Genomic DNA, 14610 nt, shown 5'->3' on the forward strand with positions numbered 1-14610 from the left:
TGAGTTCGTCGAAAGAAGCAGGGCTCAGTGTATAGTGTTCTAAAAGCTATAGCGCCTCAGATAGGAAAATATCAATAGGGTAGTTTGACTTGCTACAATAACAGATATTACTATCCATGCTGCAATACGCAAATACTACCGGGAAAAATAAAACCGATGCCAACGCTATTAGAAGGTATTCATAGCAAAACAAGACCCCTAACAGTCTAAAGGTGAGGCCAATTCAATAAAATACTTACACAGCGCTTTATTTGCTTGGACGCGACCTGTCAACTTTTTCTTTTTTTCACGTAGACTAAACACTGAAAGTTTCCTTGTGTGTAATGTTCTGCCCAATGGACCCTCTCCGCCATACCGACTTCCTTTCTATGAATTCTTTGACTTCATTAATTTTTTTTTCTAATTCAGCCATATAAGCAAACAAATTCGTTACATTTAGAAAATTCTGTGTAATATGATTGCAATTTTGATTTCTCGCGGACAGCTCACTATGCCCTGACGCATAATAATATGACATGGATTTTACTTCTCTTTTGCCAACACGCTTGTTCACACAGAAATAGCTCCGGTCTACTGACAGGGGCTGTCGTTTAAATCCCGAAAATACATCCTGCTGTATCGGTTATTTGAATAATTTCACCTGATTTCTGGCGGATCTACAGCGCTGGCAGTGGAAGATTGCGCGCGTTTGTAGATGTGTCACTCATCGCTTCATGAAATTGCTGTCTTTACCGAACAGTGGTGAACATTATACCTCTGCCGTGGCACGTGTGGGTTATGGTGGCAGATCACTGAAAATAAAGTCTACTGTAAATAACTCTTGCAAGTTCCCTCGGGGAAAATGTTTCTTTACAAACAGGCAGGCTTCACTCCCACAGTTCCCACAGCCATCATCCTCCACTTCTCTACCTGCTCGTGGTAGACGCTGTTGAAGAAAACGGCTATAAGCGTTACAAATGTACTGCTTAGAATAAAACCGAAACGAGCCCCGTCGCTTTGGAAATGTTAAAACTTAATACTACCACCGCCACGTTCAGTGACAGAACCCTGCGGCTCACGCGCTAACACTATAAAGAAAATAAAAAGAATATATGTTTGGTTAGCGAAATATGTTCCTTTCGTCCGGTCATAGTTGACAGCCCCTTTCTCTGCAATCCTTTGAAGTAGATATAGAATTGACCCGAAGAGTGTCAGCAGCTTAATGTTATTGTTGGTCATTAATTGCTAGGCATGCTCTTTGTTCGGATGCAGTCAGTCTCTGATTCGCAGGCAGCTGAGAAAGGTTGCCATGCACGGGGTTCGCGTAAGGTGAATCAGGACTAAGGACAGCTCCAGAATCCCGACCGACTGCATTGCTTGTCTTTTAGACGTTAAATTCCATATTTCATCGTGAACAAATTGCGTGTTATACTTAATATTTATACTTTATAATACCATTTTAGGGCAATACATTCAAGATTATGTACCCCATCCAATTGAATATGATCTTTTAACAGACCCACTAGCAGCCCGTCGTTTAGGTTTATAGATCTACATCGTTTAGGACTAGTAAACATTGCCATTTAACATAAAAAAAATATACTGCCTCGCTCTTATCCCTTCTATGGAAATGGGTCTTTCCCAGTATGTTGCTTCCATTGTTACATCGACCATTAACTGTAGAGTGACCGGATGGCTTTTCTCTGCCTTTTTAATTTTATTGGGGAATCCACAGGGACTTGATTCCTGGAGGGACGGGGAGCGCCCTGGCTCTCGCTGTATGCGATGTCCTCTCCTTTCTGAACAGTAACTTTAAGACTTCGGGGGCGTCTTTGTCGCGCCAAGAACAGTTGACATGAACTCTCTCTTGTCTCAGAGCCGCTCTGCTTACTCGACACAAATTACAGGCTTGCTTGAATGACTTGCAATTAATCAAATTACAGGCTATTGACGGAGACTGCAACGGGGTGAGCACTTACCATTAATGCTAATAGCATCAGCATCGCTGCTGTTGTCTCTCCACTAATGAAGTCATTATAAGTCTTCTAAATAGCGATGTAAATACTCTAAGGAAACAGTCGTTCAAGATTTGGGCCTCCTCACATGGCTAGACTACGATCACTATCTGAGTCCGCAGCACCTAATTCCCTATCATGCTCTGTGTTCTTTAGAATGTATAATAACGACATGGTGTTCTAGCTTTACTGCTCATGTTTGACATTCTCCAGAACAAAACGTTTCACCCCTGCACAGTGCTCTTTTCAGTAGCCTTAAGTGGTTTATCTAACCGCGATGCCCTCAAGTAAGTCTAAATCTATTTCACACTCTGAACTCACATTAACTCGGTTCATTTCACCCAGACGATATTATGTTATGATAACTGTTGAGTGCCGCCAACCTCACTTTTCTATAAAATACCACCAGTAATGGGTTTATATGATGTCAGCACTTAATGATATCCTTATACCGTTTTAACGCTACGCCAGTAAAAGTTTAATGAAGACAGGAACGCCTGACGTGGTTTCTAATTCATCTCTCTAGTTTGTGTGAGGACATTCCCCTATCCCCTTCGGTATCTGAGCTAATGGCTTTTAAAGATTCCTCCAGTTATTTAAAATACAGCTCGGATTCTTTCCTTTTAAGGTGACAGGGACCGTGCAAGACGTGGGTTTGCCAGAAACAGACTACGCACTGTAGTGTCCTTTGAACAGTTAGTTGTCACACAGTGTTCCTACAAGCAAAGCGCACAGATCTCTTAGCGTTTACTAGCAACTGCAGTCACATGTTACAGGCCATTCCCCCATACTCGGGGATCTGGTGGTTTCTGCTGTGGGCGCTGTCCAAGGTGCTGACGAGCACTATTACATTTAATTGTACAGTAAATGCCCTCACCCAAGAGCGACTGACATAGGTTACAGTTCTTACATTTAATCCTTTCATAAAGCTGGATGTTTACTGAGGCCATTCTGGGTTAATTAGCTTTCCCAAGAGTACAACAGCAGTGCTCCAGCAGGGAAGCGAACTGGCAGTCTTGCAGGGATTTGAACTGCCCTGCTCCTTACCACTATACCACATTGCTGCCGACCGACCACATTGGCCATCAGTTACAGAGGGTATGTCTGATTAACTAAAGCAACCTTGTCCCCCACCCTGCAACCAAAGGTGAACCACTGATTCAGCTATCAGCCACTGCAATGCTTTAAATCCAGTATGAATCCTATAGCCTTGGCTTCACAGTATCAGCACCTCAATCATGCAATTTTTTCCCTTAGCTTCTCTCTTCTGCTACTGCCATTCTAACATAACATCCGTAGCTGCGATTAAAATGACTTGTTCTTAATATTGAAAACATTCAACATTTCACAGGCAGCTCATAAAACGGAATTTTCCGCTGTGATTCTTACACCATTGGCAGTGACTTCCGAAATAACACCATATGCGGGTGCATTAAAAAGGGTTCTATCTGGAAATTAACTCAAGTTTGACGCCACCGTAGCCAAACGCAAAGGGCTAATCAATGGTGTAAACAAAAACAAAAATCATCTGACAGTCCTCAGCCCACTCTCGTGATAAGCGCCTTTGGAAAAAAAAAAACCCTGCAGTTCTGAGGCCTAAATAGGAAGTGTGTGAAGCGGACACCCCTTCCGTTAGTCAGGGTGCGATTAGCGAGCCTTCCCTCTCGCTATGCCTGCCATGTACTCTCTCTCTCTCTCTCTTTTTTTCCTGCTCCTGACAGCCATCACATACACCCCAGCACTGACTGGAAGGATTTCACACCGTGAACAGGAAGCTTATTGTTTCAAGTCGTGCTGTTCCCTCTCCTGTCACCGCCGTGGACTGACAGCTCGCCCCACACACATACCGCACATTTCTTCTTTTTTTTTGACGGAGGAGCGCCGCTGCCTCTGTGGTAGCTTTCCCCAGCGCGCCACAGACAGGCCTGTCACGCAGCTGTGCCAGGATGGGTAATGGCCTGGAAAGCCTCTACCAGGGGAGGCACGGGGTAAAACCCGAGACTGTTCCCAGCACTGTGAAGTGCCCTGTGAAAATCTGATTGGGCAGCAGAGTGGGGTAGCAGTAAGGAGCGGTGTAGCATAGCGGTTACAAGCAGTACTCGTAACCGAAAGGTTGCTGGTTTGAGTCCTTGCTGTGGCACTGATGTTGTATCCCTGGGGCAACATACTTAACCAACAATTGCCTCAGCAAGTGTCCAGCTGTATAAATAGATAAAATATCCAGCTGCATAAAAAGATAAAATATCTAGCTGCATAAATAAATAAAATATCCAGTTGTATAAATGGATAAAATATCCAGTTGTATAAATGGATAAAAAAAAACCAATGTAAGTCACTCTGAATTAGAGCTTCTGCTAAATGATAATAATGTAACTCAAAGGTTGTTGTACCATATAAAGCTGGTTGATACATTGCTGGGATTTCTCAAGTGACAGTCTAGACTATCAGCTCTCTTATACAAAATGACATCAACATGTCAATGCTCTTTTTGCAGAGAATAGTGTTCAACCTCTTCTTATATCTTTGTATCTGTAATATACTATAACAAAAATGGTGTTCATACATGGTTGGTAGGTTGTGATTACATAGTGGTAACAATGTAGTTATAAAGATAAAGCTGTCTACTTCATATGAAGTATTACAATGAATACAGCATACAGTAAATGGCTTTTCAGCAATGTCTTCAAACATGATGACACGCTATTATAGTCAGTGGATCTCCTAGCTTTGGTTCAGAAACTCTTATGGTTGAGGTGACAGTGAACTTCTGACAGGCCAAATGAGGTTGTGGTATTTTCCCCCACACACACGGTTCGGATAATAGCAAGTTGGAATCAATGAGATTAACAGGGTGGTTACAAGCAGTGAAAAATCACACGCCTCCAAAGGTACATTTGTGCCACCCTCCCCAACGTTTAAAAAACCCTCAGGCGCCGGATAAAGGAGCGTTCTCCATCAAGGCATCCCGAAAACAATAGAGCTCCCGGAGAAGACTGGAAAGAGATCATGAACACTGGGAACCTCAGCCGGAAACACGACTCGCTGAGAACAACAAGGCGTACCTCCGCGGTGCCAAGCTCTCCTCCCGGCTTATGCATCAGCGGCTCAATGCTGCTTTTGGGGGGGGAGCGGAAGCGCTGGTTCTTTGAGGAACCCGCCCGCTTGTCTCTCCCTGGTGTAGGAGTGAATTAGGGAAGCCCATTACTGGGGGCCCTGCGGATGGCAGGGTTCCCTTGCCTTCCGAAAATAGCGCCGCGCCCACCTCTTGTCTCTGGCCGCCCCGTCCTCGTCTCTCTCTCTCCCTTTCTCTCTCTTTCTCTCTCTCAAACAGGAAGATTAGACAGGAGACCTGTTCTGATCGTGACTGTACCAACCTTCACCGGTCCCAAACCACCAAGACTCTGAGTCCAGCAGAGTCCTCCCGGGTCAAACTGCCAACCTCCTCCATGCTTGACCCCGTCTGAGAGCACTGCACTGGAAATTCACCTCTGGGCCTCCTGCTGTCACCTGAAGATCCTTTGATGTTTGAGACTCAGGGCAGGTGTGTACCAGTCAGGTAACTGCTGCAGGTGACTCTTCATCGGGATTGGTCAACATTCCAGCATGTACAGTCTCTATTGAAGTTCCAAAGTACGAAATCAAAGTGAAGGAAAAAAAAAAAAAAGCTACACACAAGTATTATGTCTTTGCTGAATAGAAAATTTTTAAATAAAGCCTAACCTTAATAGATAACCATGGCAACTTCAAAGAAGCTAAGCTAAATAGCCTTCTGTTCTTTACTTCATGTTCATTTATATTATTCCCATTCACGAAGGCTACCTGACCTGAGCAGCAAAGCCCAGAACTCTGAAGTTAGGACAGAAAAATGCTACAACCTTTCCACCCTGTTTCTCACAATCAGAAACTGTAAAAGACAAAAAGCCTAAAGTATTCTGCCAAACACAACCTCAATTAGTTGATTTTCACCGTGCACAAAATTCTCCGCATACAAATCCTTGCTTGTGGTTCCAGGTTTCAAAGCTTTCGTTTAACAAGGTTTCTGCTTTATCGGTATAAAGCAGAGTGAATGAGTGGGCCTGTTTCACGTCCTCAGAGCATCATAACACCTCTGATTAGAAGCCTTCAGACTCTGAAAAGGGGTGGTGCCAGTCACCGCGGGAGACCTGTCTGATTGGCCATCTATATACAGTTAATGCAAATTAGCTGCATTTTAGTACTAGCTGATTAAGCCCCCAAGACCAACAGCTGGTGAAAATGAAACTTTTTGAATGTTCTTGTTATAGTAACCAGCAACCCTCCCATGCTAATATTACTCATGCTATGCTAATCCATAAATTGCTCATGTCAGAGTCTCCTGATATGATTCTCTCCCATGAAATCATAGACAATAATGATTAAATCTGTTAAAAAAAGTAAAAAAAAATGCAATGTTTGAAAAGTTTTCAAAAAGTTGGAGATGATCAAACTATACTAAACCCTGATATGAATGCTAAATGTAAAATGTATCTGCTGTTCCTAGAGTCCATCCACGGTCCTCCATAGCCCACTGTGAGCACCACCCAATAGGGGCGGTCCACCAAAAAAATAAACTGGCTTTGTGTCTACATTTACCCCCAAGGACAGATACGACGCTCATCAAAAACACCCTCTCCCAAACTTACCATTGAGAAGAGGCTGCTGGTCAAATGGAAATAATAACTGATACCTATGATAGTGATAATAATGAAGCATAATTGCTAGAGAAGAGCCTATGGCAGGATCTATCAGCTCTAGTCTTGAGAGCCACACAATCTGTGTGTTTTCCTTGTGTTGCCCTTGATCTACATCCCATACATGTTTAAGTTCATCTCCTCATGAATAGTCTGCTTACCTTCTGTTTGAGGAAGCACCATGGTCAAATGGTCAAAGAAGGCGAAAGGGATGTAGATCACCAAAACTGTAAAACAAAAAAAAAGAAAAAGAAAAAAAGAAAACGTATTATGATTTTACTTTGGTCCTAGATAAGGAGGTGTCTAAAGAATGTAGTCATGCCATATAATCGGTCCAGCAGCACATGAAATCCTCAGAGCAGGAAAAACACAAATTCGCAAACTTGTGTGATCCCACACCAGGACAGCTCATAGCAAGTGCCTGAAATGAACAAGAAAACAAAGCAAATATGGCCTAAAGCAAGGCCCTCTGGGAGTGTGTCAGCCCCAGCACCACACCAACAGCACATTCCCCAGGTAATCCAACCACACCGCTCCAGACCATGCAGTTCCATCACACCGACAAACCCACACCATTATTCATATGCAAATGCTATCTCACTTACAGGGCACAAAAGGAGTTACAGTAGCAAGTACAGCAACTCACTGCCAGGGCCTTTCAGAGCTCTTCCGCCCAAGCAATGTTGATTTCATGTTCTAATTACACCAACTCCCTGCATCCGGCCTCAGCCCAGACGGCAGGCCTCCATAAACTATAACAACATCCCCAGCAAACCAAAGGGTCAACTGCAAATTTTTGAATGGCTACATACATGTGCACCTAACCATGGCCAATCCAAACGGGCAATCCCCAGTGGTATGCATGCTGGCCACTGACACATCTTCGAATGAACGACCATGATAGGGTCAGGAATAGCTCGTATAATTACAGTTGGTAAGTGCTGGGGTCTGGCCCTCCAAATCTGGCTCTGTCCAGTCCTGAAGATTGAAAGCAGAGGAATGATCTGACCTGAATTGTCTTTCAGCACATCCTCAACACATCTCACTTTAGAAGCTATATATAGACCTCCACTCTCAACCAATGTATCTCTCTCAACCAACGTACTCTGTTGCACACACAGCTTTCTGTATGATAATCATCTTCATCTAGCTTGCATTGTTCTTATCATTATACACGTGTGCATAGTAATAAATTGCCACTAGTCATTAGTATTACACATTTTCATTGATGCAGCAAAGTTTTTTTTTTTCCCCAAAAGCGGTCATGCATAGCTCTGCTTTTAAACCCAAACGTTTTGCGCAGCCATGACTTTAGGCTCTAGTGTAGCTACCATTCGCGGTATCAGTGCCGTGATGTGCTTGAGTCTAATAGCTTTTGATTCTAATTCAGCTCTATTCACACAAACCCGCAGCTTTTTTCTCTTTTTCTTTTTTTTTCCAGAAGAAGCAGGCTCCACATTCTCTGCGCCTTCCACTAACCCGAGTAACTATGGTAACGGTTGGCTTGCATGGCATCGCTTCCAGTGATTTCCAGAAATATAACTGTTAGAATAACAGCAAGCAGGTAAAGACAAAAGATCCAGAACCGGCCTATTTATAGAGCCGCAGTTATATAACTTTCACGGAGGGCACTGCAGGCAGAGGCTGGGAGGCTGCTGGGAAAACGAACCGCTGCAGGCTGGGGTACTGGGGCAGGATACCGGGGGGGGGTGTGTTTCGGGGTGTCAGCGTAGGGTCGCGGGGGGAGACAGAGGGTAAGTGCCAGGCAGAGCGGGTGGGGGTTGGAGCTGAAATGTTTTTCGGCGTGGACGGGTGGACAGTCAGAACGAAGGGGTGCTCTTACGTTCATCGATACCCCGGCTCCCTCGGGACGTGTGATTCCGGTGAGGTGGACTGAGAAAAAACGTCAACGTTTTTTTTTTTAAGCTTGCTCACAGAGCTTTGAGGTAATTGGCGTTGCGGCAAAAGACAAAAGGGATGAGGTGGCGCACGGCTTTGTGGAACACAAACACTCAGCTGCCATTGGCTCCGACAGCCTCTAACCTCAGCATGACGTCATAGAGGGCCTTCGATCTCCAGTGGAGGATGAGGGCTTCAGATGCTGCTCTCTTCCTGTACAGTGCATGTACAGTTTTCACACCTGCCAACTGCCTCACAGCCTGCCTGGCTGCTGACAGCTTTCCCTTTGACTCATGACAGCATTGGAAAAAGACACTGGATTCACACAAGGAAAGACCCGATTCAGTTACTGCATCACATTACTGTCATTTAGCAGATGCTCTTATCCACAGCAACTTATGCAGGTTACAGTTTTACATGTTACCCATTCATACAGCTGGATATTTACCAACGGTAATTATTTGAGTTAGGTATGTTGCCCAAGGGTACGATGAAAGTACCCCAGCGGAGAATTGAACCGAAAACCTTTTGGTTACGAGCCACTACAGCAGACTGTCACCACACCAGACACCAGGCTGAGTGTGAGAAGAGTATCCAAAACCATAATAAATAACCATTAGTACATTATTACTGATGCAGTTCCTAATGCAGTATTATAAGCCCAATAATACTTTCTCACCTCACTGGCTCTTAAGTACATTTCCCTTTATGAGTTTCTGTTTCCTTTTAATATTATTACTTCTCATGTGAAAACAAAACTAGACTAAAACTAAGCTTTTATTGCTACTAACACTGTGTACTACCCTAAGGTTTACACTTTCAGGTGCAGCTCATAATGGTGGTCAGAAGGAATTACTCACCTTATTGAAATTCCATACCTACACCTTTCGACCTGCCTGCCTGACTGTAAAATTGATTCGAAGCTTTTCCTGAGGTTAGAGTAGGAGGCACAGGACAACGACACTACACAACTTCTTACTTTTCCTTCAGTGTGAAGGTCTGAGGAGGAGGGAATTATGGGTATGAGTTGGCCATCACAGTGACATAACGTCAATGGCGCTGGGAACAGCTGGGACAAGACTGCAACCAAGAGAACCAGGGCACATGTGGTGAGCAGTATGCCACAGCGGTAAGGAGCAGGACTCACACGGAAAGGCTGCTGGCTCCATCCCCTGTTGGGGCGCTGCTGTTGTACCCTTGGGCAGAGCCCTTAACCTACAACCGCCTCAGTAAATACGCAGCTGTATAAATGGACAAAAGTATAACCTGCATCTATGCAAGTCACTCTGCATAAGAGCGTCTGCTAAATGACAATAACGTAATGTCAGCCCTGAAGACCTGCTGGGAGCTCTGGACTGCTCTGAGTAGAGTGCTCTAGACAGCGGCGTGGCGTTGTCATAAGGAGGAGGACTCGTAACCAACCGAAGGTTGCAGGTTCGCTTTCTTGCTAGTGCATTGCTGTTGTCGCCTTGGGCAATGTACTAAACCCACAATTTCCTCAGTAAATATCCAGCTCTATAAATGGATAAAATTGCAATTGTAATTAATTTACATTGCTAAATAATGGTAGTGTTGCATGGCATGCGATACTGCAGGACTGGCTTCAGAACTGCATCAGCATGCCAGAATGCTATGAAGTTATAGTTAAGCTAGAGTAAGACCCACAAACTGTTAAATCAATGATCTGCTATATGAACAGCAGAGGTGCGGGTCAGTTCCATTCCAGCTCATCCATCGAAATTCCGGAACTTTCCCGAACTGACTGAACTGAAACGGACTTGACCACAGCTCTGATGAGCAGCTTCACACACAGGCGGTGTAATTCAGCTTTCCACGATGAAGCCATTACATTTCGGATGTCTTTCATTACCTTCGACCGCTGGTATATGTAGGATTCACTCATCCATCTTCAGTGACATTACCTTTGACACGCAGCACAGCACAGCACGGAACAGCACAGCACAGCACGGAACAGCACAGCACAGCACAGCACAGCACAGCACGGAACAGCACGGAACAGCACAGCACAGCACAGCACAGCACGGAACAGCACAGCACAGCACAGCACAGCACGGAACAGCACAGCACAGCACGGAACAGCACAGCACAGCACAGCACAGCACTGAACAGCACAGCACAGCACAGCACGGAACAGCACAGCACAGCACAGCACAGCACAGCACGGAACAGCACAGCACAGCACAGCACAGCACGGAACAGCACAGCACAGCACAGCACAGCACAGCACAGCACAGCACAGCACAGCACGGAACAGCACAGCACAGCACAGCACAGCACGGAACAGCACGGAACAGCACAGCACAGCACAGCACGGTACAGCACAGCACAGCACAGCCCAGCACAAAGGAAGTAGGGCACGGCACAAACTGTGGACCGAACTCTGGATCTGGGATCATCCACAGTGTAGAGATGCCCGTGAAGTTTGACAGCACACTGGGCTGTGGGAGGAAACTGGCTTAAACCCACACAGAGAGGAGGGGAACATGTACACCCCAAGCACGGAGACAGGGTTGAACAGCAAAGGCATCGCTTATGAGGCGATAGCACTATTGCCGTGCCATCTGATTTCCAAAGCTTTTTTAAAGACTTTCACTGCCTGAATGAGAACACTGATTTTTTTAAGCTACCCCATGACTCTGGAAAACTGCCTGAATGAGAGACTCACTCACACTCGCTTCACTGCGACCCTTGACCCGAATATGCAGGGCGCTAGCTGGTACACCTTTCTCATGTCTTGAAGGAGAAGGATGGCTTAACCCCCCAGTGCTATTTTCCAGTAGATTTCTTACCTTGGGACATCATGGAGCCACAACAACCTTGTGGAGGCTGACAGGTGTCTGCCTTTAATCAGCTTATTCGTGAATTTGATCACTGATTTATACCCAAAGATAAAAGCATTAGCATAACCGGACAATACACTCTTGTGCTGCAAAAGATCTCCACTTAAATCGTCATCATTATTAAAATAATTATTTAAATGTGTGAGGAATTACTGACATTTTATTGAAAATACGATGATTACAGTTAATCATATCAATGTACCTTTGCTTAATTTCACACAAAAAAAAACAAGAACATGAAAAATCTGGCTTTATCCTGAGACATTACTGATCTCACTCACATGTTACAATGGGAACGGCATGAGATTTCCTGTTTCCTGTTCCATTACTCCAAAGTCTCATTATTTCTTCAAGAATAATGAAGAACAGGAAGGACGCTTTAACTTTGCCTTTTAGCCTTTCTGCGAAATGCACAGAAATGAGCATGTGACCCCCCCCCTCGGTCTTCAGAGGGCAGATACCGGCTCGGTTCCGTGATTCACACATAGCCTACATTTCTGACTAGAAGACACACACACACACACACACACACACACACACCACAGACCTTTTCATCAGTGCGCAAATGGATGGATCCTGACTCATCTGTTTATGCGCTGGCTGTTAGTTCTAATGCCGTTCAGCCATTAGGACCCTTTTTTTTCTCTCTCCCCGCAGATACAGGGGTCTTTAGGAGCGGATGGATTGCACGGCGAGTGCTTTAGTCACAAAGATCAGCTGCGCTCTTCAATAGGAGTGAGCTCATCCCTGACAGAATGCCGGCTGAAGGGGGTACAGATTGCGGTGTGTTGGTGTTGGAGGGGGGGGGGGGGGGGGGATCGGTGTGAATTACACATTCATCAGATCTCACACCGCACATTACTGAATCCCATGGTGGCTCGTCTCATGAAAAAAAGAAAGAGAAAAAAACTCAGTGAAAGGGTCGATCGGCGTACCCATTACCCACGCCGACCCCGAGGCTCTGTTCTTATCTCTTCCGCTGTCCCACCACCGCCGTTAATGAGACCGGATGATGTCACCGCACTTAATGATGCGCCTCTGGGCCGGACCAATCACGACGCTCGGCTCGGCAGCAGGGACGATTCGGCAGATTGCGGTAAAGCACTCTCGGGGCTGCTGGAGTTCAGGTGGGTTCCTGCTGGAAGCTGCTCAGAGCGCTGACACAGAGGCAGAGGGCAGCTGGAGAACGAGGCCCAAACGTTAGCAGTAACCTCAGTGTCGCCCTCAGACGCAGCCCTGTTCCGCAAGACGGAGCTGGAATACTGAGGTAACGGCTAACACGGTGACATCGTTTTGGGATGATGTGGAGCTCTTGTGAGGGGACTATCTATGTGAAATAAAACAGGAATTCCTCAGCTGCTGGGACTACTTTGCTGGCCCTCGCGCCCTCTAGTGGTAAAACAACACCGTTGTCCTTCATTGCTGAGGGAGCCACTCTCTGATTCTCTGATTGAGTGAGTGGCTGAGTGGGTGAGAAAGTGAGTAAGATGAAGAGTGAGGGAGTGAGTAAGATGAAGAGTGAGGGAGTGAGTGAGTGAGTGAGTGGGTTGGTGAGTGAGTGGGAACGTGAATGAGTGAATTAATGACTGAGAGAGTGAGTGAGTGAGAGAGGTGAAGTGAGGGAGTGAAAGGTAAATTTCAGGTGATGGATGTCCTTGTGGGTCACCTGTAACCTGCTGAAGTTTGATGCTCTGATTTAAGACAGCCAAAGATTCTTTCCCTGAACACAGATATACATACCCACGCACAGACACATATAGTACATTGCTGTATGCCAAAACATAATTCTGTCCGCTATATTCGACAGGCAACAAAAATAAACCGTAGACATGGTTCAGTTTTTTCCCAAAGTGGTACCGCAGTGAATCTGTGGAGCTCAGCACAATTCGGAACATGACATGGGACTTCTGTGTCTCCTTTCTGACAGCCATATGCCTAAATAATGCACTCGATGGACACTGTTAAACTTATAGCGTTATGTGCTGGTGATCATTATATTGCAACTACTGCAAAGCTATACATATTTGAAATATCAAAGCATCATTTGCATTAAAGCAAGTATTGTGAAAATACTCAAAAGCATTACACTGGATAAATATCTCAGTCTCCACTTATATCACTTTAAATCAACAGTTTACAGTATTGTGTTAATTTCCAAATAATGAAATTAATCTGAAAATTGTCTGGTTTCCATTTTTAAGAATAATAAAATGGGGCTTCTTGCACATGAATATGCATACAGATCTGGACTGGGATCGTTTCAGTCTGGGGTTGGAATAATTTGCTGCAACTTCCTTCAATCCAAATTTCCTCCAATCTGTTGGAGTAGAAAGTGGATTATGTAATATGGAATGTGGAATATTCAGACCGGAATGTGGAGCATCCGCTGAAGACGGGCAACCACGCGCCTTCCGTAGAGGAAACACTGCCGATGATAACAGCGCACGATGATGCTCGCGTCATTTACGACAGCTGAAGTGGCGCGCGGATTGTGAACCGCCATTGTCCTCGCCAGGGGCTGTGACGTCAGCTCGGCGGCTCGTTCCGGAGGGTTCCGTCACCGCGGAAGGCCAAGGCCTTCACTGCCGTGACATCCAGCATCCCATTCACAAAGAGACATCAAGGACCTGAAGCTTCACGCCAGCAGGCCTGCGCTTTATACATGCTTACTGCTCCATTACTCTGGGTTGTATATTTTAAAAATTAAATTGCCAAATTATGCTTTTTAATCCAGACATCATCCTTTGCTTCCAGCTCCACCAGGAAATTTAGTGAGCGTATTCTTGTGTATGGCATTTTTCCAACTGCCAGCCAGGAAGAAAACCTAAAGATGTAAATTCACCTTAAACGGTACAGAGAACTGGGACTCAATGGGTGACATGCAATGGTTCCAGTGGATGCAAGTGCCACTCAGGTAAGACGAGGCTTGAATAACCACAGCACATAGTAATGCGGATTTCACTGCGACCGCAGCCTTGCTTCTTGAGACTGTGCCTATTTTTAGCCCTCTAACCTGAGCGTGCGAAGGTTTGAACAAGACATGTTTTCAAACAGGACACTTGAAGAGAGAAGAAAAAAAAAAAAAAACAGGGCATTGTTCTGGGAGGCATGGAAACCGCGAGCGAACGTCAGCGCTGAAACGCCGCC

This window comes from Megalops cyprinoides, chromosome 22 (assembly GCF_013368585.1).
Source record: "Megalops cyprinoides isolate fMegCyp1 chromosome 22, fMegCyp1.pri, whole genome shotgun sequence".
In the NCBI taxonomy this organism is placed as follows: Eukaryota; Metazoa; Chordata; class Actinopteri; order Elopiformes; family Megalopidae; genus Megalops; species Megalops cyprinoides.